Here is a 23,598-nt window from a genome sequence, read left to right on the forward strand (position 1 = left end):
TGCCAGGACTGGCTAATCTATCGCGAGCAACAGAGCGATAGTAAGGCTCCATGGAGCTCACAGCAGCGGCAAAATCGTGAGTGGTCGGTCTGGCCCCAGGAGGCCGGACCCTCATTATCTGCACCTGTGGGGGAATATTCATATATGAATACTCTCATCTCTAGTTCTAAACCTTCTTAGTGCAAAATATTTTTGAAGTAGAATAAAAGAATCCTATCTTCTTCATAAAATGTAGAATTCTGTAGACATTTTGAAACATTCATAGCTCATTAATCCTAGCCAAAGCTTTAGACAGGTTACAGGTCTTCTTTATTTATCTGAACCAAAGAAAAACCATGAGAATTGCACAGAATGGGTAAGAAGTACACTGTTGCTCTTACTTCCCATTATGAGCTTTCCCTGAACATAAGGTATTTTCCTACCTTCTATAAAGAATTACATCACCAGATACAAGGGCTTTAAAAATGTTACAACTCCACAAAGGCTGCATTTATTTTCCACCACTGCTTACTAGCTCTCTAAATTTTCTGATACCTTCCCAAATACAATATTTTTCATTCCAATTGGTTTTATCCCTCACAATGGTCAAACTGTGAAGTGACTGCTACCACATAGCAACTTCCTCAAGACCCGTTAAACAATGATAAGCAGTATTTTCTTAGCATCTCATGACTGGAAACTAGGTGAGATGGAGGATGATAATTATAAGGATGATGGTAGTGGTCATGGTGCCAATGAATGTCCATTCAAAAACATCCTGTTTGGACATTAATTCGGACATTAATAACCTCTATACAGTTCATACTTGCTGAAGAATGCCACTCATGCAATCTTGACAGCAGTCTTCCCCACAAAGCAGCTCCAAATCTCTGGGAACTACAAGGCCCATGCTGGCTGGGGCTGATAAAGGTTGTAGTCCAACACACCTACAAGGCACCAGCTTCAAGGTTAAAAGTACAGTACCTTCAGTCACTTAGATTTATGATGTCTGGTTCCTTATTTGAGATCCTGGCTCCTTATTAGAGTTGGAATCTGTCACAAACACCATCACTCTGCTTACTCTAGTGTAAACACCCAACTGACACATGTGAGCAAATGAAGCTGTCGGGCAACTATGGACGCACAATTTGAAGTTTCACCTTCAGTAGTTGCACTAGTGAGTGCTGAAGTAGAAATGCTATCCCAGAAACACTTGTACTGGTGCATTGCACAACTGGTTGTGAGCTGCATAACAGATTGCGAATTAGCATACTGCTATTCTCTGCTACTTGGTTAACACCTGGCACATTTCACTGGCATAACTTTACATTAAGTTGGCAAGAGCAGAAATTTGCCCTATATGGCTTTTTGTCTCCATTCCACCTTATGCTACATGCACATGGCAATTCAGACACCTTGCAGATATGATTCAAGAGAAACTGGGGAAATAATACTGCTCATTGCTGTTTGCATGTGAGCATCCACTTCTTCATTCTTTTTCATTTAGCAAAAGCAGAGAAAAGGAAGGCCTGTTTGCATAGGACCCAGGAGTGCTACTCAGCAGCAGAAAAATATTTTGATATCAGCAGAATATATAAGAATCAGCACTTTCAGATAATCCTGGACAAACTTTGTTACAACATAGCTAGCTTTCAGCAGCTGGTAATGGCTTCTGAGAATTAATGGCACTAGAGACAGCCTTTACACAAAAGTAGTAAAAGGTGATGGCCTGGCTTGTCAAAGAGCCCAGGGAATTAATGCCATGCATTCAAAATGATGGCACAGGAAAAGATGGAAGACTGGCTATAGAACAGAATTCCTCCTCTCTCACACACAAACCAATGTTCTCAGAACAAAACAGACTTGACACTAAACAAGTCTGTATAAAGCAAGTTTCTTTTCACTTTTTTGTTTTGTTTTTACATTATTATATAAGAATAGATGCATATCCTCCTGGCTTTCATCCAGAGCTTAGAAATAGTGGACTAAGACCTCAATAGTTCCTCAGTCAGCTAGCCAGTGGTCTTAATCGCTGTGGGATTTATTTATTTATTTAAAATATTTCTATACCGCCTTTCTCCTCAAGGAACCAAGGTGGCTTAACATATTGGCTGGTCTGATGGGATCTGTAAGAACATCTGAAAGACCACCCCAACCTCATTATTACCATTCTCATACTAAGTCAGACTCCTAATCCATCTAGCCCAAATGATCAACAGAGACTGTTAGAATATTTCCAAGGATGCAGGAAGGATTTTTCCTAGGCCTATGTGAAGATCCCTAGTGGTCTCCCTCCCTCCCAAACTAACCTGAAATTACTCTTTTTAGCTTTGATCATAAGATGAGATCAGGATGGGACATCATCTCCATGACCTTATCTTGTTCTGAGCAAGTGGTTGCAATAGAGGATAAAGGCTTCTAGTTTTGTCTACACAATTTTCTCTTCCTTGCCACTGAAGTAATATAATCATCATCATTATCATCCATCAAGTCAATTCTTACATATGGCGACCTTTCCAGGGTTTTCTAGGTACAGAGTATTCAGAAATGGTTTAACATTCCCTTCTGCTGGGGGTGCCCTGGGGCTGTGCAGCTTGTCCAAGACCATCCAGGCTGGCTCTACTCACAGGAGGGACAGTGGGGAATCAAACTCTGAACCTCTGGCTCCACAGTCAAATACCTAAAACACTGAGCTATCCAGCCAGCATCTGACTAAATGTCCTATTGCTTTGTTCTAAATGTATTTCCCCTTTGTCTGCTACTTCCTGTTTCAGTTTTAAATGATATTTTTCTTTCTCAATTTCCCTTCTCACTCATGTGCATCACACACGGGTATCTTCTTCTCCTTAGCTGAATGAAACTTTTCGGTAGGTATCTCCCAAATCAAAAATATGCCTTTCTTCATTTGCTCATTATTCTCAGCGTAGCTTCAAACGTTACACATGGGTGTCCAGACAAGAAAGTAAATGCAGGCAGACTGAGTTTCCTCTCTGAGTTGCTGTGAATTTTTTTTTAATGTCTGAAAGATTCTGGGATGGAAGGGAAATAACGGTGTGTAGGAGGTCAGGTCAATATCATTTCTTGGCCTAGTCTTCTTTTGAAAAGGTTATGAATTTCAAAAACACTCCAGTATTCGGCTAAAAATTCCAGATCTACAGTCTAGCTGCTTGGGAAAGTTAGTCTTACTGGCCATGGTGGCTGGAGGATTCTGGGAGATGAAGTCCAAAAAAGTAACTTTTCCAAGCTCTGATGAAGCTCAAACTTCATGCATAAGCCTAAACAGGATATTGGATCCTGGCTAATATTTCTTGGTCTAAGAGGGGGGAGGGGATGGCATCGAAATGCATCCCTACAGACCACCCTAGAGTGCACACTAATCATGAACAACAGAGCCAAAAATGTACACAAAAATGCCTGTTTCAGTGGTTTTCACATGATCAAGGGGATGGGGCTGAGGGACATCTCACCCCCAAATCCTCCCAGATCGAAACAAGGAAGTATATAGCTTGTCTTATACTTTTTCGGTCCTAGTGTGATGCATCCAAGTCAAAACCCATTTGTCCTGATTATTCCCACCACCCCATTATAAAACAAAATGTATGGGCTGCATTGGTAAGGCACAGAACAGATAGGACTGGAGCCCTGGGGACTGCCATCAGAATGCACGCCTCCATTCTCTTTATCCGTCTCCTCTTTTCATCCTAAACAAAGAGTGATTTCCTAGGTTTTTTAAGATCTCTGCTCCGCAGAATACATCAACTTCCTTTAGGCTGGCTTTTTATCTTCTGCACCTCTAACATGACCTTCTCCAGGTGGCGAATAGCTGTTAATAGCTACCAGCGTCCTTCCTGGCCTCTAAGCAAATGATCTCTTTTTCTTTTGCCTGTTTTCAGTATCTCTTCTGATGCCACCAATTATCCTACCTTTTCTAAGACCAAAAACATGGTTAGCCCAGCACCCTCCTAACGACAGCTGTATTTTTCTGCATTGTTGTTGGTCTACTTACTAGTTTTCCCATTCGTCCTCAACGCTGCAGCTTCTGGCAATGCCACAACACCCTACTATCAAAATCCATCTGTGGCAGAAGTCTATTTCCTCAATAAATCCTATGGGCTCATGTTTCTGATTCCACAGTTCTCCTCTGCAGCTCAAGCTTAAATTTTGTTCCAAAGATCAAAGTCTCTGGCAATAAAGTTCTGCTCCTAGCATTTTGCCCCTGGATTTTGATTATCTCTCATTTTTTCCTGCACTCACTCTCCAGAATTCTTGAAATAGCCTTTCAGAAATCTTTACCAATGCTGTCACTTGTAACCTTCCAATTTATTATTCACCTTTTAATTTGCTTGTTTCAAAAACCATTATGCCAATAGCATTTCTCTCCCAAAGTGCTATAAAATATTAAAGCGAGTCATTAAATCAGAGCACAACAGTAAAATATAAAGAATACACAACATTAAAAAAGGAAGCAACTTCTAAAAGTCAATTAGCAGTTCTCATTCTATTTCCAGACCAAAACTTGAAAAATTACTTTTTTCAGGCCACATTCTAGAAAGGCCATGCTGATTAGAGGATTCTAAGTAATTGTAACATGGAAAAGGAACATTTCGAAACACTGCTCTAAGTCCCACCAGCCAGAATCATGTTGGAATTTTTCCTCCAGAGAAATTGAAGTCAGGTCAGGAAATTACAATTAATTGCAAGGTGCTAGTCCTGTGTCTAATTTACATTTCAAGGCTGCAATCTGCCACCACAATTTATATAATTTCACTTACTCCAAAAAGGAAAACCCAACAAAATTCTCACCATTGTTTCTAATTTGGGCTACATTGTCTCAGATGGTAGCAGTAAATCCCATTCCTAGAACCTACACTGCCCTTTCAAAACTAGATTTATACTAAGTAGCTTCACTTTGGTCTTATAAAGGAATTTTGACTTAAATACCCAGAAATATTAGTTAATTCAGCCAAGAGTCTTATGCAGGCTTCTGGAAATTCCCAGCTCAAAGACTGAAAATCCCTGCTTGCTAAAGAACCAATTAATTACTTCCAGTTACATTTCCTTCACATAACACTGCAAGAAGCTTGCTTAGTTAGAACCACAGGCCTACTTGGGAACCAGCTCTGTACCTTGCTATACCATCCCAGGTCACTATAGAGACTGTAACAACCAAATCTTCCTGTATTCAAATCAGATCAACAGGACTGTCCAACAACTGCAAGGTGGATAATAATACTCACTTCAGTTGCTCATGGACAATATTCTTAAAATAATATTATTTGGAGCAAAAACCAAAACCACCAGCTTGTCTGCAAGATAAAAGGGGGTTATTCACAGGGTCCCTTCCCTACAAGTCTCTATAGACTGGAAAAGAAGGCCGAAGCTACTGCTGAAGTTGGGAAGGTCCATCTGAACTGCCATCCAAAGGATGGCTACAAGTTTGTCTAATTGGATGGAACAGGAAACGAATGTTAATAATTGTGAAAAAGGAGAAAACAACAACAACAACAACAACAACAACAACAACAAAGACAAAGCCTCCATGGATGCAAAGAGAAACACTTTTTCTTTCTATAACCACAGAAGTACTATTCTATATTAAAGACCTCAATGATTACTTTATTTCAGCCCTCTCCCCAAAAGACAGGGATAGCTCTATGTACATCATTGTTCTTCATATAAAGCAAACACAAAACCTGCTGTTTATATACCACCCCATAGCACTCTGGTTTACTCTGGGTGGTTTATAAGTTAATTATGCAGGCTACACATTGCCCCCCCCCCACAAAGCGAGCTAGGCACTCATTTTACCAACCTTGGAAGGCTAGAAAGCTGAGTCAACCTTGATCCAGCTACCTGGGATTGAACCAGTTTTGGCTGCAGTACAGCAATCTGACCACTGCGCCACAAGGCTCCCTTATATCAGGCAAAATCCAAAGCAACAAAACAGAGGCAAAAATATGTGGCACTTTTAAAAACTATTACAGTGGACCCTTGACTTACAGACAGCTTGACTTACAGACTTTTTGAGTTACAGACTTCTCTGGCCGCAAAATTTAGGTTTGACTTGCAGACTGAGATTTGACTTACAGACCAGAAAAAAACCAAAATGGAACAAAAACGGCCTGTTACGGGATTAATCGGTTTTCAATGCACTGTAGGTCAATGGAGACTTGACCTACAGACTTTTTGACTTGAGAACCGCCTTCCAATACGGATTAAGTTCTCAAGTCAAGACCACACTGTATAATATTATATTTTAATGTAAGCTTTCGTGGACACGTCCACTTCATTAGGCATATGGAAAAAGAATGAAATGTAGAATGCAATATCAGTTTCATAAGCAGAACATATTCATTGGCTCTTGGGTAATGGAACATCTATGTGAAGCAATTTAGAATCTATGTGTTTTTGGATACTGTCGTAAACTTTCCTCCAGAAAACAGAAAACAGACACCGTTTCTGATGAAGTGGACGTGTCCACAAAAGCTTACATTAAAATATAATAGTTAATCTTTAAGCCGACACATAATTTGGTCTTGCCTTGTTTTATTGTCTTTCGCCTTATGCTTGTACAGATTAACACGGCTACCTCCTCCAAAACTACAACATTGTTCGCCATGTTCATCTTCCTGTTTCATTCAAACAGGCACATATACAATCACCCCAAGGATAGCCAAAGAGAACTAGATTCCCCTGCAGTGTAAACTGAGTCTTCTAGGTACTATGGTCCAAATGCTTTTATAGGACCAAGATTTGACTACATACTATAATTCTGCTTTTGAGAGGAAGATAAAGTCACCCTTTTCCTTTGTGGAAGACAGAGTGGGAACTGGCATGGACCCTCACCAAAAAAGCACACAAAAGCAATGTTTAAATAATATGTTAATAATGTCAATTTAATGGGTGAGCATTCCCAATTTTAAACATTAACAGCAAACTGTTAATTTCTAGGTTTCCAATAGCATTAATCATTATCATCATCATCATCCCTTGAGAGTGACCTGGAGACTACAACGGGTCCAAAATGCAGCAGTCAGGCTGGTGGCTGGTCTGAGCAAATTTGCTCACATCACTCCAGTCCTGGTTCATCTCCACTCATTTCCCATTGCGTTCTGAATTATGTTCAAATTTTGATGCCTACGTATAAAGCCCTCCATAGTTTGGGACCACATTACTTATCAGACTGCCTTTCCCCAAAGTCACCTGCCCGATCCACCAGATCCTCCCGGGCTATACTACTCCACATTTCCACCCCAAAGGAGACTCATAAGTCATTCACAAGAGGCAGGATATGCTCCGCAATGGTACTGACCTTGTGGAACCAGCCTCCAGAGGAGCTACACCTGGCCTGCTCCCTGTTGATGTTCAGGAAACAAATCAAAACATCTTTTTTCAGGGAGACCTTCCACACTGACCATGGTTGACTATATGCATCTAGTCCTGCTGTTATGGGAAAATCACCTCTGGTGCCATTAATTTTTGAAACTAACATTCCAGCTTCTGGAAGTTGTTGTGTTTTTTTTGTGTGTTTTTTTAATCACCTGCACAGCCAACAGTCTCTCCAGTATGACTTTATTGAAACCTTTCACCCCATACGCATTGTTATCAGACACCATTCCATCTTGCTCACACATGCATGCTTATCATTTCATGATTTCATTGCATTTAGCAATCAGCTGCATGTGTAGAATGGGCCATCATAGATAGAAGTGCCAGGATAAGAACTTCCACATTCTTATTTTAGATTTCTTTCTCCCCCCCCCTTTTTTTTTTGGCAGTGGAGTCAGTTCACATATGAAGATGCCAATCAACAAGTATATATTAATCAAGCATAAGGAAATCAAGCAAGATACACCTGTAAGTATATAAAAAATATATAAGGAAATCAAGTTAAGATACATACTGAGAGGTCTGTTCTTGCCACAGATTTGAATTGATGATAATGCTGCCCAATTTGAGAGAGAGAGAGAACAAAGTAAACAATTTAGAATACATTTAAATGAATTTTACAACTTATTTTATATTTCGATTTTGGTTTAAGAAGCTGTACGTCCTTTGCAAGGAATTTTAATTCTTCCACTGTCTTGGCCCTAATGCTGCTTATCATTTGTTATTCTCAGCAGGTTCCAAATGCCAACCCAGAATGCTGTCTCTGAAAAAGAGACATGAGCAGTCCACCTCTTCAGATTCATTTTCATCAACAGTGTTGCTTCTACTATATTTGCCTCAAGAGACGAGCATTGGCTGTGATTTGGTGCTTTGCTGCCATTGCATCTCTCCCTTAAAAAATTTGCCAGATTTCAGGCACCTCTCCCGTTACACCTCTAATATTCGTTCATATTCTAAATAATTTGCTCCCATCAAAACAAGATGGGCTCCAGATGTCCCCCTCCAGCTGTTTTAGAATACAACTCCAATAATCTCTCACCATTAGCTGCATTGTCTACAGTATGGGAAGCAGTCTGGAGGGCCACTCTTGCATACTCTGATTTAAAACTAGCATGTTTATTGTCTTTACCTTAAACTCTTCTTTAGAAAAGTGATATACTACTATAGAAGAAAAGATGCTACATTTTAAAAATGACTTTTTTAATTGCTACGTCCTCCCCTGAGATGATGTTGAAAGATGCCTCAGACTTTAGTAAGGTGCATAGTTGAGTGTTTTATGAAGAGAGAAATAAATTGTAGAGTTACAAAATAATATATTTGTCAAGAATCTATATGCAACATGAAAAGGGGGTTCTAAATCTGAAAAGAGAAAAAAAGGACACTTAGAAAATGTGGAAGGGAGAGGGGAATTCAATATGCTTCCCACATACCTGGCTATGGATTTTTATAGCTTTAAAATAAATTAATCGGAAGCTCATGGATTCCTAGGAGGAGAGAATATTTCCCATAATGTTTCAGAGCAGAAGTTAACAAGCCTGCTGGGATCTTTTTAGCCCCTGCAGAGCTGAAGCTTCAAGATTATTAAATGGCTATCGCATCTGAAGTATGGAACAACGTAACTCAATAAACAAGACAAAACATATGATGCTGAGTGGGGGGAGGCTTTAGATTACCCTGCAGAATAATTCGATTTGAAGACAGGTGTTTGTATGAGAGGGAACATGATAATAGTGAAGTGGGAAGCGGGGAAACTAATTCAAATGTGGGCTGTCACATGAACACTCCCCCCCCACACACACAAAGGATTTGATTCTTCAAAACAACACACACATTTCCAAAGCTCAAACAGAGCCAGGGGAAGCTCCTTGTTTAAGATGAAAATTCTCTGAATCTCTACATCAGTGTGGCTAATGGCTGGAAGGTTGGGGGAATGGTAGTCTTAAAAAAGAGAAGAACTTTTCTAATCTTTGAGCTAAAGACTTTTATTAATGCTTTTCCTGACACAGTGGTCTTCCAGGAAATAACATCTCGCAAAAATTTTCCCTAGTGGTAAAGGGTCAGAGAACAGAAGGGACTGTGCATCAGCACACGTTTGCTGCGTATAGCCGATTTCTTTGCTCTTCTGCTGCAGCCTTCCACTTAATGCTACTGGCTGATCTGTTATGATCTCACCAGGTCTTGGTTTTATCCTCACAAGTGAATCAGTTGTTGGGCCCAGGGCTTGCAAAGCTCTTGGTGACATCAAATAATTCAATGAAAGTCTCTCTGGCTACCGTTAGCGACCATGCTCTGATGTCACAAAGCAGACCCGTCACCATGGGCAAGGCAGCAAATTGCTCAGAAGCAACTCAAGGAAATCTTAGATTCTTAGATGTCCAGGCGCATTGTCAAGTTTAAGATGAATTAAACAGTACTGGTGTGATGTTTATTCCCAAGGCTTTCTTATGAATCCTGACTGATGCAAATTGGTTCAGTGACCTTGGTGTCTCGTATCCGAAATGAATGGCCTTCGTAGCTCTTTGAAGTCTGACTCTTCAAAGATAGGATCAGTACATGAACTTGTATATTAATGATTCCAGATATTTAATTCCATATCCATCTATGTGCCCCGAAATATTTTTCTGATGCAGATTCCTAAATGATTGTTACAACTACAAAACCCCTCTTTGTAGCGTTTCTGAACAAAAATATTTCAGTGAGTAAATGCAGGCAGGTTATAGGATATTTTTGAAAAAAAATCTGAAGGGCTAAGGCATCTGAAACAAAACATCTCCAAAGGTTCACAGGACAAGGAGCTCTACATTATTATCATTTCATTACATCTACAGAACTACCTTTGCCAACCTGGTGCCTTTACCATACATGGCACTACCACAACCATATTCCTCAGCTGTCTCGAGATGATGGCAACTTTATCCAACCCATCTGGAGAGCATCGGTTTGAGAAGGCCGCAGCAGGTTTTTCATACATGTGACCCCCAGAGGCAAATGTTAAACTCTACCAACACTGCCCAGTGTCTCTCTACTTTGGTGATTTCCAGCCTTTGGTTCCCAAATGTTCTTGGACTAAAACTCCCAGAAGACTTCACCACTCTCTGTGCTGGCCAGGATTTCTCTGCTGGCGAGGGGTCGCAGTCCAATAACATCTGAGGAACCACTGCCTTACTTCATTCTTTTCTGCCACTGATATTATAAACATACTATACCCCAAAAGACTCAATCACAGACCTATAATACATCCCCCCACAAAGTTACCATCTTTGTTATTTGTGAGTTCATGCTTACACTGGAATATTTAATAAAATCTAATACAGAGGCAAAAATAAGCCCCACTGCTATGCTCCATCTGAAATGAAAACTGACTGTAGGTCAAATGAAAGTGTCTTCTAACACATGTTGAAGAATCCCTAAAAGGAAAAAGCAAATTAACGCTTCCAAGAAAGTAGCCTTTTACAAGGAAGCTAACATGTAAGAAAATCTTGCTGTATAGATCTGCTAGCATATGAGTTACATCACATGCACAATGCCACAGAATCCAGACCAATGAAGAACGGCTGCCAGTGTCCACATTAATGCATTTTTACTAAATGTGTATTCTAGCTAATACAACGTTGCATACTCACAATACAGAGATGGGAAAACCCCATTAAAACACACACACACTTTAAGTGTCTTGCATGGAAAATGCTACAACCACACCAGTTCAACTGACTCAAAATGAATTCCATTTATGACACAGACTTATAAAGTACAGCTACTTGGACAAAATATGATATCCCACAGAGAGCAGTAATCCTGGGTACTGTCAGGATAAGCAAAAGTAACTTTTGGGTTACAGCTCTCAGAATCCCTGTGTTAGCTGGAGAATTCAGGACCCATAGTCCCAGACCTCAAAATTGAATTTTTTTTAAAGCTCCAGCTGCTGTTTCTGAATATGAAAACTTGCTCCAACTTGTCTTCCATGAGAACTGCATTGGGCAAGAAGTATAAAAAGATTCCCACATATAGGTAACACTGGCTGATCCAGCCCACATCTCTTTTACAAAGATAAAAGCATGGAAGTGATCTCTTTTTTAAAACATGGTTGCTACTATCACTACAAATATAAGAAAGGCTGGAGGTAAAGGTAAAGGTTCCCCTTGACATTTAGTCAGTTGTGTCCGACTCTAGGGGGCAGTGCTCATCCCCGTTTCCAAGCCGTAGAGCCAGCGTTTGTCCGAAGACAGTTTCTGTTGTCACGTGGCCAGTGCAGCTATATACGGAACGCTGTTTACCTTCCCACCGTGTTGGTACCTATTTATCTACTCGCATTTGCATGCTTCAAACTGCTAGGTTGGCGAGGAGCTGGAACAAAGCGATGGGAGCTCACTCCATCGCGTGGATTCGATCTATAAGAAATGCTGGAAGGTTTCACCAAAGATGTCAGGGAGAATTTTTTTAAAAAACCCATTAATCATATTATGTCTTACAGCACCGTTTTCTGCATATTCTAAACTTTCTGGTGTCACAAATATTATTTCCTACTCTTAGTAATGGGAGTAACTGTATCACTGAGTGCTCCTTCATTGGGAAAAATCCTGCGGATAGGAAACTAACAAGTAAGAAAGTTTGAAAAACAAATGAACCAACATGGAGGAATGATCTCATTCTGGAACATCTCTATGTGATTTCATTTATTAAAATATTTCTATCCCACAATGTGTCTCACAATGTCAGAATACAGTCAGAGGGGGGGAAATGATTTGACTAATTATGAAATAATTTAAAACAGAAACTGGGAAGAGAAATCTTTAATGTGGACTCCAATTGTTCTAGAGTTTATGCCCAGGCAATGGCTCCAGCTGGCTAAGTTTTCAATCACACCAGGGAAATGTTCTCTAGTTACACACCCATTAGACCATGGCCACTATTACTTTGTTCCAATTCTCATATCAGAACATTCCTTACTGGTATCGCATGTGCTCATGATCCAACTGGTTCTTTTCTGAAGGCAAGTTACCAGGTCAGGAAGCTGCCATTATTACTGGGTGGCTGCCCTGCCATAATTTTTTTTTCAAAAAATGGTTGGTGTCCAATATATCAAAACACAGGCAAACATATGTAAATGGCTTCACAGTTACATCACTCCACCTCCTGCAGTGGTTCTCAAACAGGGGTGTTCTTGGACTGCAGTTCCTAGAAATCCTGGTCAACACAGCAAGTGGTGAAAGCTTCTGGGAATTGCAGTCCAAGAACATCTGGGGACCCCTGTTTGAGAACCACTGACCTGCTGCCTGGCAAGTGACACAGCCATGAATAGAGATGCCGAGTCCATTGAGTGCAATGCAGTTCTGCCAGAGGTGCAGGTGCTGCAGAGGTCATTTTATCAAACTGGAAACAGTAACCGGCATTTTGACATATTGGTTTAAAATCTGGGTTTTTTAATTAAAGTAGGGGGCTGCAATGCCCCAGAAAAAAAGAGAAAAAATAAATCGGTACCAAAGTGGAGTCAGCCATAATGATTCAAATAGGAGAAAATAAATTGATATCATTGAAAGTAATATATACCACGTGACCACAAACTGGTACAACAAAGGTATTATAAGTATCGTTAAAACAGGGAATATTGCTTACCAAAGTTTCTTTCATGGAAATTTCAGGTAGAGTAGGTAAAATATTAATTAGCTTCTTTTATTTATCAGTCACACATACTGTATCTCCCACATTCACACTAATGAGCTTTTAAGACTATCTTCATGAATGGCTTGAGGTGCCGCTATTTAAGCGACAAACCTGTCCAGACACAAACATGCTCAGGAGAGGACCTAGTGAGTGTGACATTGCCTGGGGAGACCCACATGATGGGCAGCCAAAAGAAAGCTTTTGCCTCTTTTGCTCTCAGACTGTAAAATGCTGTCTCTTCAGACATGAGATCAGTTCCCCCTCTTGCCACTTTTAGAGAGAGTGTGAAAACACACTTTTTGTCTGAATGGCATTTTAAGCTGTTGTACTGATTTTTGTGATTTCAATTGCTTCTATCATTGCCATTTTAATGGGGTCATTGTTAAATCTATTTTTCACTTCTTTTTCACTTCTTTTAATTTGTTTTTAACTCCTTTTCATTATATTTGTTAACCACTTTGACCATGGTTTTTTAGTGAAATGGCATTTAAATGTACTCTGTAAAAATAATAATGAATAATTCGTATTAGCCAGTGTGGTGTAGTTGATAGAGCACTGAAATGGAACTCAGAAAATCTGGATTGAAATCCCAGCTCACCTATGGAAACTTACTGGGAGGTGGTGAGTAGTAATGGCAAAACTACTCCTTGAAAATCTCACATACCTTGACATTCTATTAGTGTTGCTCTATGTCAAAATACACTTGATACCACATAAGAACAATAGTAAGGAATACAGAGCTCCTCTCTTTGCAACCATCCCATGAAATATGTCAAACTGAGGAGACATTCCCAAGAGAGTTTGATAATTCAATAGGAACTTTAGTCTGGGTCACCTATGTCCAGGTTCAATGCTACCAGTAAATTATTCTGAAATGTGTTTGTGAAGGGACTCCTCCATCACATTGGTGGGAAGTTTTGAAGAGAGGTCGCACCCGTTTACAAACTGCCCTATAATCAAGAAACCAGTATCATCAGAGTTCCCGGTCACTGGGAAGACTGTAACCAGGTTCATGGGGAAATGTCTGTTTACATTTTCTCACCAGACATTCCCACTCAATGGGGAAAGGTCAGTGTTGGGGGGGAAAAAAAGCAAAAACCAGGGCTTGCATCCCCTCCTCAGACACATTTCAAAATTGTTCTACATATCTATTTCAAACTTTTATTTGACAACGTCAAAATACACTTAGATAGGGCTTAAATCAAGCAGAATTGTCTACACAACACATTAAAAAAATCTGGAAAGGTCTCTCCTGACCTTTCACATATGGACATGTGTTGTTGCTCATCATAAGTGCACTAATATCTTACGGCCAAACTAGATCCAATTGTGTGAATACAATAAACATACACATGTATTTTTGTCACACAAACATCAGCTGTGGGGGTAGCCTCAGCAGACCTGGGACCATAGGGAGCAGGGTGTAGTAAGTGAAGATTTTATCCTTTCTCTGCTCAACAAAAATGGCTCCTTTCAGGTATGCTATTTTATGACTTCTATTTTCTTTTTTGAAAATGTGCATCTTATTTGCACCCACTCAATTAGCCAGATAACTATTTTCACCATAAAATCATGATGCTATTTGTAATCAGCGATAACACAGCAACACAATCAGGTGACCAGTGAGGGGGTAACTGCAGAGATGGAAAATGATGTTGACTGAGAAATCCTGGGAATTATAGTAAAAAAAAAAAAAAAACAACAGAAATGTTTCCCTATTTCTGGATAATTGGTTAGGTGTCTCACCCATTTATCATCTCATTTTATGTTTGTTGCTTTGAAACATTACACCAAGAGCCATGAGGAAGGTTCACAACCTGGGAATAAGACAGATGGAAACCAACACACCAAACCACCTCTTATTCAGACAGTGAAACTGATATGCTTACCACATACTTGGCTATAGATTTTTACAGCCTTAAAATAAATTAATCAGAATTCTATCAATTTCTAGGAGGAAAATATATTTTCCATCTGGTTTCAGAGCTGAAGTTAATATGTCTGTGAGGACTCGCCTTCTCTACTCCGCAGCATGCAATAGCATGCACCAGGCAGGCAAATGACCTTACCTGTTGCAGAAGATGCTTTTGACTGGATAGGTGCTATCCTTCTATTGGCTTGTTTTAAATTGTCTTTTAATTGTTTATGCTTTTATTTGTGTTCTATTTAATTGCATTTGTTCTGCCTAATTGTAAGCCACCTTGGACCCTGCTTAGAGGAGGAAGACAGCATATAAACTGAATGAACAATATATTGTATTTAGAATTCATATATTGTATTTAGAATTCATATATATTGTTCATTCATTCAGTTTATATGCTGCCTTCCTCCTATAAGCAGGGTTCAAGGTATATATATCATAGGAATAGGAATGGCTTCCCCATAAAAAAGATCAGGACCTCATTAATTGCCTATTTAAGCAAAATCTTCATTGAGTCTATGAGTAATGCAACAAACACTGAATATTGTTCAATAATTCATATTTTGTCCTTAAAAATTATGTGCCGTCAAGTTGATTCTGACCTATGGCATCCATGTCCAGGGATTTCTAGGTATTGACTACTCAGAAATAGTTTAACATTCCTTTTTTCTGGGAGTGATCTGGGACTATACACTTACTCAAGGCTATACAAGCTGGCTCTTCTCCGAGGAGGCACAGTGGGAAATCAAACTACTGACCTCTGTCAACTCAGTTTGATACCTAACACACTGAGTTATCCAGCCAGTGATACATTCTGTTCTTATATAATTCTGATTAAAATGAAAGGGAAGTAGAGCATGATCAGTAAATGCATCCCTTAAGCCACAATGAAGACTCTGTGGTCTTCCAGATGCTGTTGGCCTCTAATGCCCACCAGCTTCTAAACAGTGGTGAGGAATGATGGGAGTTGTAGTTCATCAATATCTGGAGGATTAGTTTCCAGCCCTGTCTTTGGCGGCAATCCTGTTCTCAACTCAGTCCATGTGATTCCCTCACAAATGTCAGTGGATGTTGAGCATATAACATCATGCACAAACTCAGTGTCTCACAAAACACAAGATACGGAGCTTAAGGTGTGCTCCAATGAAACTAGGAAATGGTGTTTTAAATAAAAGAAGATTTTGAAACGAGATAAGTTCTATGAAAATTCAGACAGGAGACTAAAAGAACGGGCTTAAATCACTTTTGGGAGCATGGCAAACAGGTGTCAGTCACCTAATAAACCAGTTGTGTACATGTCTGACTGATACCTGTTTGAGGGGAAAAAATGCACAAATTTTGGAAAAAAATGTATGCAATGTTGCCGAGGCACTTTTCCCATACAATCATATTCTGCTAGGCTACACAGCCCTTCTCCAAGAGAGAGACACTTTCTATAGAAATAGATCCAATATATTATATTTGTTTCTTACACACTACAGAGTCCACATCCTGCACTTAAAAAAAAAAACACATCCTGCACTAGAAATCTCTGATTACAGCAGGCATACTATGACTTACTTTTAAAAACAAATTTGTTATGTAACTCATTGAAAACATTCACTTTTTACCATTGATGTTACAAAAAGGTTTTTCAGGAACTTGGTACGTTACTCGTTGTATGACTCATTCTTCTTTTCTAAACTAAATTGAGAAAGGTAAGGAACAATCTAACATTTTAAGATATCTGTCTAAAAGGCTCTCCAAGCATCTTTAATCTCACAAAAAGTACAAATAAAAAGTACTTAAGAAATGTAATGGATTAATAATCCTTACATTTTTTAAAAAAGGAACTTCTTTATATTCCTGTTATTCCAATGTCACCTTCCCTACACACAGTAACACAATCAACGTAGCACTGTCAACTGTGAAACATTGTTTACAGGCTGGGGGTGGTACATACATTTGAATTTAAAAGTGACTCAGTGCTGAATTACCCTTATGTTATGGTTGTCAATATTTCCTAATTAGTGAATGAAATCCTGTTGGACTGATTGTGCATGCACAATGGAATGATATTGTCAGTGGCAGACTGCCAATGATTAAATACTTTCTTTTTCAGTCTTGGGTTGCACATGACATCTTATCATTGCATGCTAGCTGTGCACACCCCAACATTTTAAAAAAAGTATTTAATAAGTGGTGATCTGCCTCTTACGGTGGTGTCATTCCTGTTGGGCAGTCAGAGATAGATGTAAACAAAATTACTGTCATTTACTCATATGCAGCCTAAATTAGATACAACCAAAAAGTATGGCTGAAATTAAGCCTCTAAACACACTGAAAAATACCAAAGTTTCTGCGTGTCTGAAAAGAAAACAATCATAGGGATGCTGATCTGCAATAAGTAAAATTCTATTATTCCATAACTATGTCTGGTGTGCTTAATTGCCCACAATGCATTTGGATAAAAGATGCACTATTTTCAAAGCAAATTCTAAATACAAGAATTATAGCACATACATCTATTCTGCAGGGAGCAACTCTGGTGGATTTGGGGGTCAACCTTCTGCCCCCCTGATTCTATTGCAGGCCACAAGACCACCAGAATGTGAAGAAACAAAGATAATGAAACCAAATGTTGCCAGAAGTTCACTTCCAGTTTTGAAAAATGGATTTTTGGTACTAATCATTGCAGAGGGAGATGGAACTCTAAATTAAAAAAAAAAGTAACTGAGCCTAGAGAGCAGGTTAGAGAGAGTAACTGAGCTTAGGTGTGGCACTTCACCTTTCATGAAGGAGTGGGTGTGCACAGTGATTCAGATCGGGGACACAAATCAAATCGGATGGGGCCCAAATCACTCTGGGCGGATGCCTTCTGGAGCCACAAACTGGCCTCCAGCCCGAAACAGCAGAACAATGCACAGCCCTGTTTAAAAGTGGCATGCATATACTAGACAGTTATCATATGTGCTTCATTGGACTGTCTTTGCAAATGGCTTGGGATACTCAGAATGCAAAAGGTGGCTATACAGATTTTGTTGAGTGATATTGTACCATGTGCCTTGGCCTGTCAATGCATTTCCAAACTCGAGATGTATCCCATGGGCTGAGGAGGGTCTCACCCCCTACTTGGATAATGGGTCATTGATATTCAGTTTAAAGTGCTGTTGTTAACCTCCAAATCCCTAAGCAGTTTGGCTCCATGTTACCAGAAGAACTGCCTTTGTTCGTATAAATCTGCCAGTACTTCTAAATCTACCAGAGAGATCTATCTAGCTGTAAAGCACAGAAGACAAGGTCTTTCTTGTGATGTCTCCCTAGTGGTGGAACTTTCTTCCTAAAGTCTTAAGGTCGCTTCAGGGCAGGCCTGGGGGAGGCGGGTTTTCCTTTCTTTCTCCCCCCCCCACCTTTTTTTATTCCTGTGTCTTTTCAGACTGAATGCTCTGAAAAAGCTCGTTGACTTTTATGGAAAAAAATAGCCTACATGAAGAGAGATTCAACTTTTTGATCATAATCCTGCTTTGTTTTAAATTGCTTGTTATTTTAGTGTATTTTATGTGTTGTGATGAAATGCAAGATACCACATGAGTACTGTACCTTAAATTGTGGTGTTGAACCAGTGTGTGTGTGTGTGTGTTGGTAAGACCAAAAAAAAACACTAGATGGAGGTTATTTGATTTAGCTTGTTTGAAGCGGCATAGCAGGTCTTCTGAGGATTTTAAAGTCCAAGGACGCATTGCAACAGCTGATCAGTGAAGAGGTTATGGCCAGAATCCTATTAGTTACATCCATTGGTGCAACTTCATTGGCATAAATCTCAGTTGCTAACTGCTGTACATTCAAAAGTTGGTGTAAACACTTGCTGTTGCATACTAGTCACATGACTCAGCTCACAATGACAACTGCCTACATTTACTTCTTCACTTGCAGCAATTCACAACTAAAATTAATGTCAACACAGTTGTGCCAGCATAACTCTTCCTCTGAATTCTAGCCAACAAATCTCATTTTAATGCTTAATTTACTGGTTCCCAACCTTGGGTCCCCCAGCGTTCTTGGACTAAAATGATAAACCTTCACCACTAGCTGTGCTAGCCAGGATTTCTAGGAGCTATAGTTCAAGAGCATCTGGTGAACGAAGGTTGGGAACCACTGGCTTAATCCATCAGTCTGACATTGGCAGATGCATAACAATTCTCATGTCAATCTTTAAAATCCCTGGCATCTCTACCATTCAAAAATATCTATAATCAAAGGTTTAAAAGCAGCAGTTCCATGAGAAATATTAAATGATAGACCCAATGATTCTAGACAGCAGCATTGGTTGTGCTGTTCATAAAGTCAGGAACAAGGGATAAAAAATCACATTAACTCCCACAGGTACTGCTTCCTTATTTTGGAAAATATGCCTTCAAGATGCACACTGGTTTAGTAAGACCTCAGAGGGCTACTATTTGCTTATTAATTCAGGATTTACACATTAACAAAAATATTACATACAAATGTAGAGTACAAAAAGATAATACCCATGGGTTAAGAAACAAAACTCTGCTCTCACTTGTAGCAAAACATGTGACTACCAGTGCTCAACATAAGGGGAAAAAATACCTAACCCTCCCCCACTGCCCAAAAAGACGTATATTTGCACTGGGAGTGACAAACAAGAACTTGACTAATTTCAGAACAGTCAAATTAAGCTTATTTTAGATTAGCTTTCTCTCACTCTGATGAATAGCTAGACTCCTTTCTGACAAGCTAGAGACTCTAGTGGTAATAGAACCATATGCTGACATTATCAGACTCTTACCAAAGAAAGGGCTGGAGAAACTAAGATATGAGTCTCACCGTGACTTTATGGCTGCAGCTCAGGGGGACCTGACTATGGCACGGTCCCAGTGGCTGCAGAGCAAGACAGAATACTGGCCAAATATGACGAGTGTCTGTTGGTTGGACATTTTTCTCCCTGTGGCACAGCTGTAGGAGATGGAAAAGCAGTGCATCTTTTCTGCTGACTTTCCAGTTAGTTACCCTAATCATGTTAGCTGCCTGTTCCATTTTCGTCTCTCATAATCTCCCTACACAGCTGATTGCCATCACAGAATGCAATCTACAGCTACAGAAAGGCAAGGGGATGGCAGTGTGTGTGTGTGTGTGTGTGGAATATATCCTCTGAGGCTCTTCCTAATTGATCCCTATCCACAGAGCTCAGTGGTGTTACATTAACAACATTCCCTTTTCCCCAGAAAAACAAAGAGCAAACAGCATAGTGCCAGCCACAGGACCTCAGTCTCCCTAGTGGGGATGCCATATGATGCTACATGTTAAGGTTGAGAGCTTGCTGCTGCCTCCATTTCAGTCAGCAGGAGCAACTGTAGTTCTCACTCAGTTGGTTTTCAAATACCTGCCACATGTAAATAAAACATGGTCCTTTTTTAAAAAAATTAAGGCCATAAATTCTCAAGAGAACATACTTTAAATTCAGCATGGAGGGTTTATGGGAGGAAGACAATCACCAGATATTTTGCAGGCAAGTTTGGGACCACTGGTGGCTCAGACTTGGTACGTGAGGTGAGATTTCTCCTTCAGTGTCACAGACCTTATTTCAGGCTGTGATTAGAACTCAGCCCTTAAACAGCCCTAATTGTTCTTGAAATCTCTTTTCAACATATTGGAAAATTTAATAACCACAATTATGTCGAAGGTGAAGATAGGAGAGAGAGAGACACAGGGAAGGGAGAGGTAATGTTTAAAATGGAAACTTAAAATGGTGAACATGCAAAATATACTGTTCAAGGAATCAGTTTTGAAATATTATGGTTCAAGGCCACGTTGCCTGATTCTGCTCTGTGGGATCTGCTTTCAGAGGCAACCCTCCCCCTAAATTGTTAAATGTGGGTGTATTGTCCCTTGAATCACTGACATTTGGCAAAATGTAAAATAATGGGAAGCAAAATGAACCAGCCCCAGCCCCTTTGATTTGTCAATGCATAAGAGACACCACGTTAGCCATGCCCCTTAGTCTATAATTTACAGTAGGAATTATATTAATGTACACTAATGGGAGGCAAATAAGTAGTCTCTCTGGATAAATAATGATTATGCCTTTTTAAACACACCATAAATCTAAATGAACGCTGTGGATGGGTGTAAATTCACCAGGCTCTACACGACATCAATCTTATTTTATGTATTTACTATTCTTAATTGCATGCATTGAATTTTCATATTGTTATATGTTACTTTAAAAAATATAACTCAATCTCTAAAGTGCTTTTGGGTGAGACTTATTTAGGAAAAATGATTCCAGATTATTTTCTTCTTCTTTTTAAATATTAGGAGGCTGGGTTTCCTTTCAGAACTACAGAGGTCTGGTATAAACTACAGTAACCTGTTTGTAGCAGCCACTTCTCTATTTGCTTGTGGCTAATAATGCATGTTGACTCTGAGCAATGAACATTGTTACTTTTTTGTGAACCAAAGGAAAACTGGTTTTGTTTTGCCCTTCCACCATACATGACTTATCCTGGTAAGTGTAAACAGGATGGCTAGCATAAAACATTTCTGACTACAAACTTCCGTAGACTCTTTCCCCTCCCCGCAAAGCTAAAAGCTGGGAGAAAAGATTTCTTCCCACTTTTAAGACTTCCTGTTCCTACACATAAAATCCGAGCTGAGCATTAAAATAAATAGATAAGGAGGATAACAGGCTAGCCCCTATTCCCACCATTGTTACTCTTGTAACTTTCAGAAGACAGCCTTTGCTCAATCCCTGATTTTTCAGGATTATGGATAACATGGAGGTCCCCCATGGGTATCACAGGCTCTCTTCAGAAGATTTCTATTTACACATGGAACAACAACACGGGAGGGAGACAATCAGGTGATGGTGCTCCCCTTCTCATATTTTTATTTTCAACCCTTTTTGTAGAGCCCAATAGAGATATAATTAGCCTTTTTCCCATGTCCACTGTAACACACACAGAGAGAGACACACACAGAGAGACAAACACACACACAAATCTTACATTCTGTAAGATGGAACAAGAGCAAAAACTACTTCATAGGACTCTATAAGCAAAATATCAATTGAAGTCAATAGGAAGCTCCTCCTCCCACACAGTCCCATTAGTACAATGGAGTCCCAGTTTACACATCAAAGCCTTTGGTTTGGAGGTGTCATGGTACCCATTGTAATGTATTGTGAAAGGAAAAGAAAGGAAAAATATGACTTGAAGGGAGGGTTATACCAGAGCTCAGGAATGCTCCTTTACGGTTTTTAAGCAGTCCCCAGACTCTCCCAAAGAGCAATTGTAGTTTAAAAAAGGAATTTTCCCAAGTGCCAGAACATATTCAGCTTCCTTTGCAGGGCCTCAAGTTTCCATTCCAGGCATTTCTTTTCTTCTTTTTACCCCCAGACAATGTGTGATGATACTTTTTTTGCCATTACTGGAAAGTATTATTCATATATTCTCAAAAGATACAACAGGACTTGAAGCGCCTATATATATTACAGTGGTGCCTCGCTAGAGAGTTACCCCGCATGACAGTTTTTTCGCTAGACATTGATTTTTTGCGATCGCTATAGTGATTTGCAAAACAGTGATTCCTATGGGGGAATTTTGCTGGACAATGTTTGGTCCCTGCTTCGCAAACCCAACTTTCGCTACACAACGATTTCAACAGCTCCCTACGTGCTTGCAAAACAGGTGTTTTTGGGACCTAAGCTTCGCAAGACAGCAATTTAAACAGCTGATCAGCGGTTCACAAAGTGGCTTTCCTATGGCTGATCTTCGCTAAACAGCGACGATTCTTCCCATTGGAATGCATTAAACAGGTTTCAATGCATTCCAATGGGGAAATGCTTTTCGCTAGACAATGATTTTGCTAAACAGCAATTTCAGTGGAACGGATTATCATCGTCTAAGCGAGGCACCACTGTAGTTTTTTCCATTAACTAATGAATCAATTTAGCTGCATGCTTCCATTCAGGAGCCCCTCTAGCCCACACTGAACCACCAATGACCCAAAGTCTGGTTGACAGAGACTGCAAGCTGATCTCTGCTGGTGAAGCTAGTTCAGCGGGGACCCTACACTCACCCACCTGCAACCACTGCAGAGGCTTCAGTTCAGTCATGTAGCCCCTGTCAGTCTCTGACAAGCTTCCAGCTGGTTGCCTTACAACCAGGTCCATGTTGCTGCAGATGTGCTTTAGGCAGTCATGCTGTCACTCTTTATTATTCAATTAAAACAAAAAAGAAGAGGAGGAGGAGGAGGAGGAGAAATGAAGAATGATTTAATCTGAACTTCTTCCTGACTACCACATAATGTGCCTGTAAGCATATTCACCACATGCCGCCATATTCTTTGTGACTGGCTACAGCAGAAAAGTTACACTAATCTGCTTTTCTCTTTTTTTAAAAAAAAAAGTCATGGTCATAGATAGGAAAAGTTGCATCTTGGGAACTGTTAAAATTCTCCAGCCACACTGGAGGTTGTAGTTCAAAAAGAAAAAAAGAAAAAAGAAAAGAAAAAAAACGCATGGCCCATGTCTGAATGGAAGTGAGACACTGTGTGTGTGAGAGAGAAAGAGAACAAGAGAATAAAGAGGAAACAAGTGAGTAAGGAGGAAAATGGTCCTAAAAGTAGCAGGAAACCACACATTCTAC

General features: G+C 39.8%; 1 protein-coding gene across 1 annotated transcript in view; it reads right to left on the minus strand.

The window, feature by feature from the left end:
• The window catches only part of CXXC4 (CXXC finger protein 4), a 66,316-nt gene that overhangs the window by 34,086 nt on the left and 8,632 nt on the right, over window positions 1-23,598 (minus strand). The gene's annotated exons all lie outside the window — the stretch shown is intronic.

Source organism: Pogona vitticeps, chromosome 5, assembly GCF_051106095.1.
Source record: "Pogona vitticeps strain Pit_001003342236 chromosome 5, PviZW2.1, whole genome shotgun sequence".
NCBI classification, from domain to species: domain Eukaryota; kingdom Metazoa; phylum Chordata; class Lepidosauria; order Squamata; family Agamidae; genus Pogona; species Pogona vitticeps.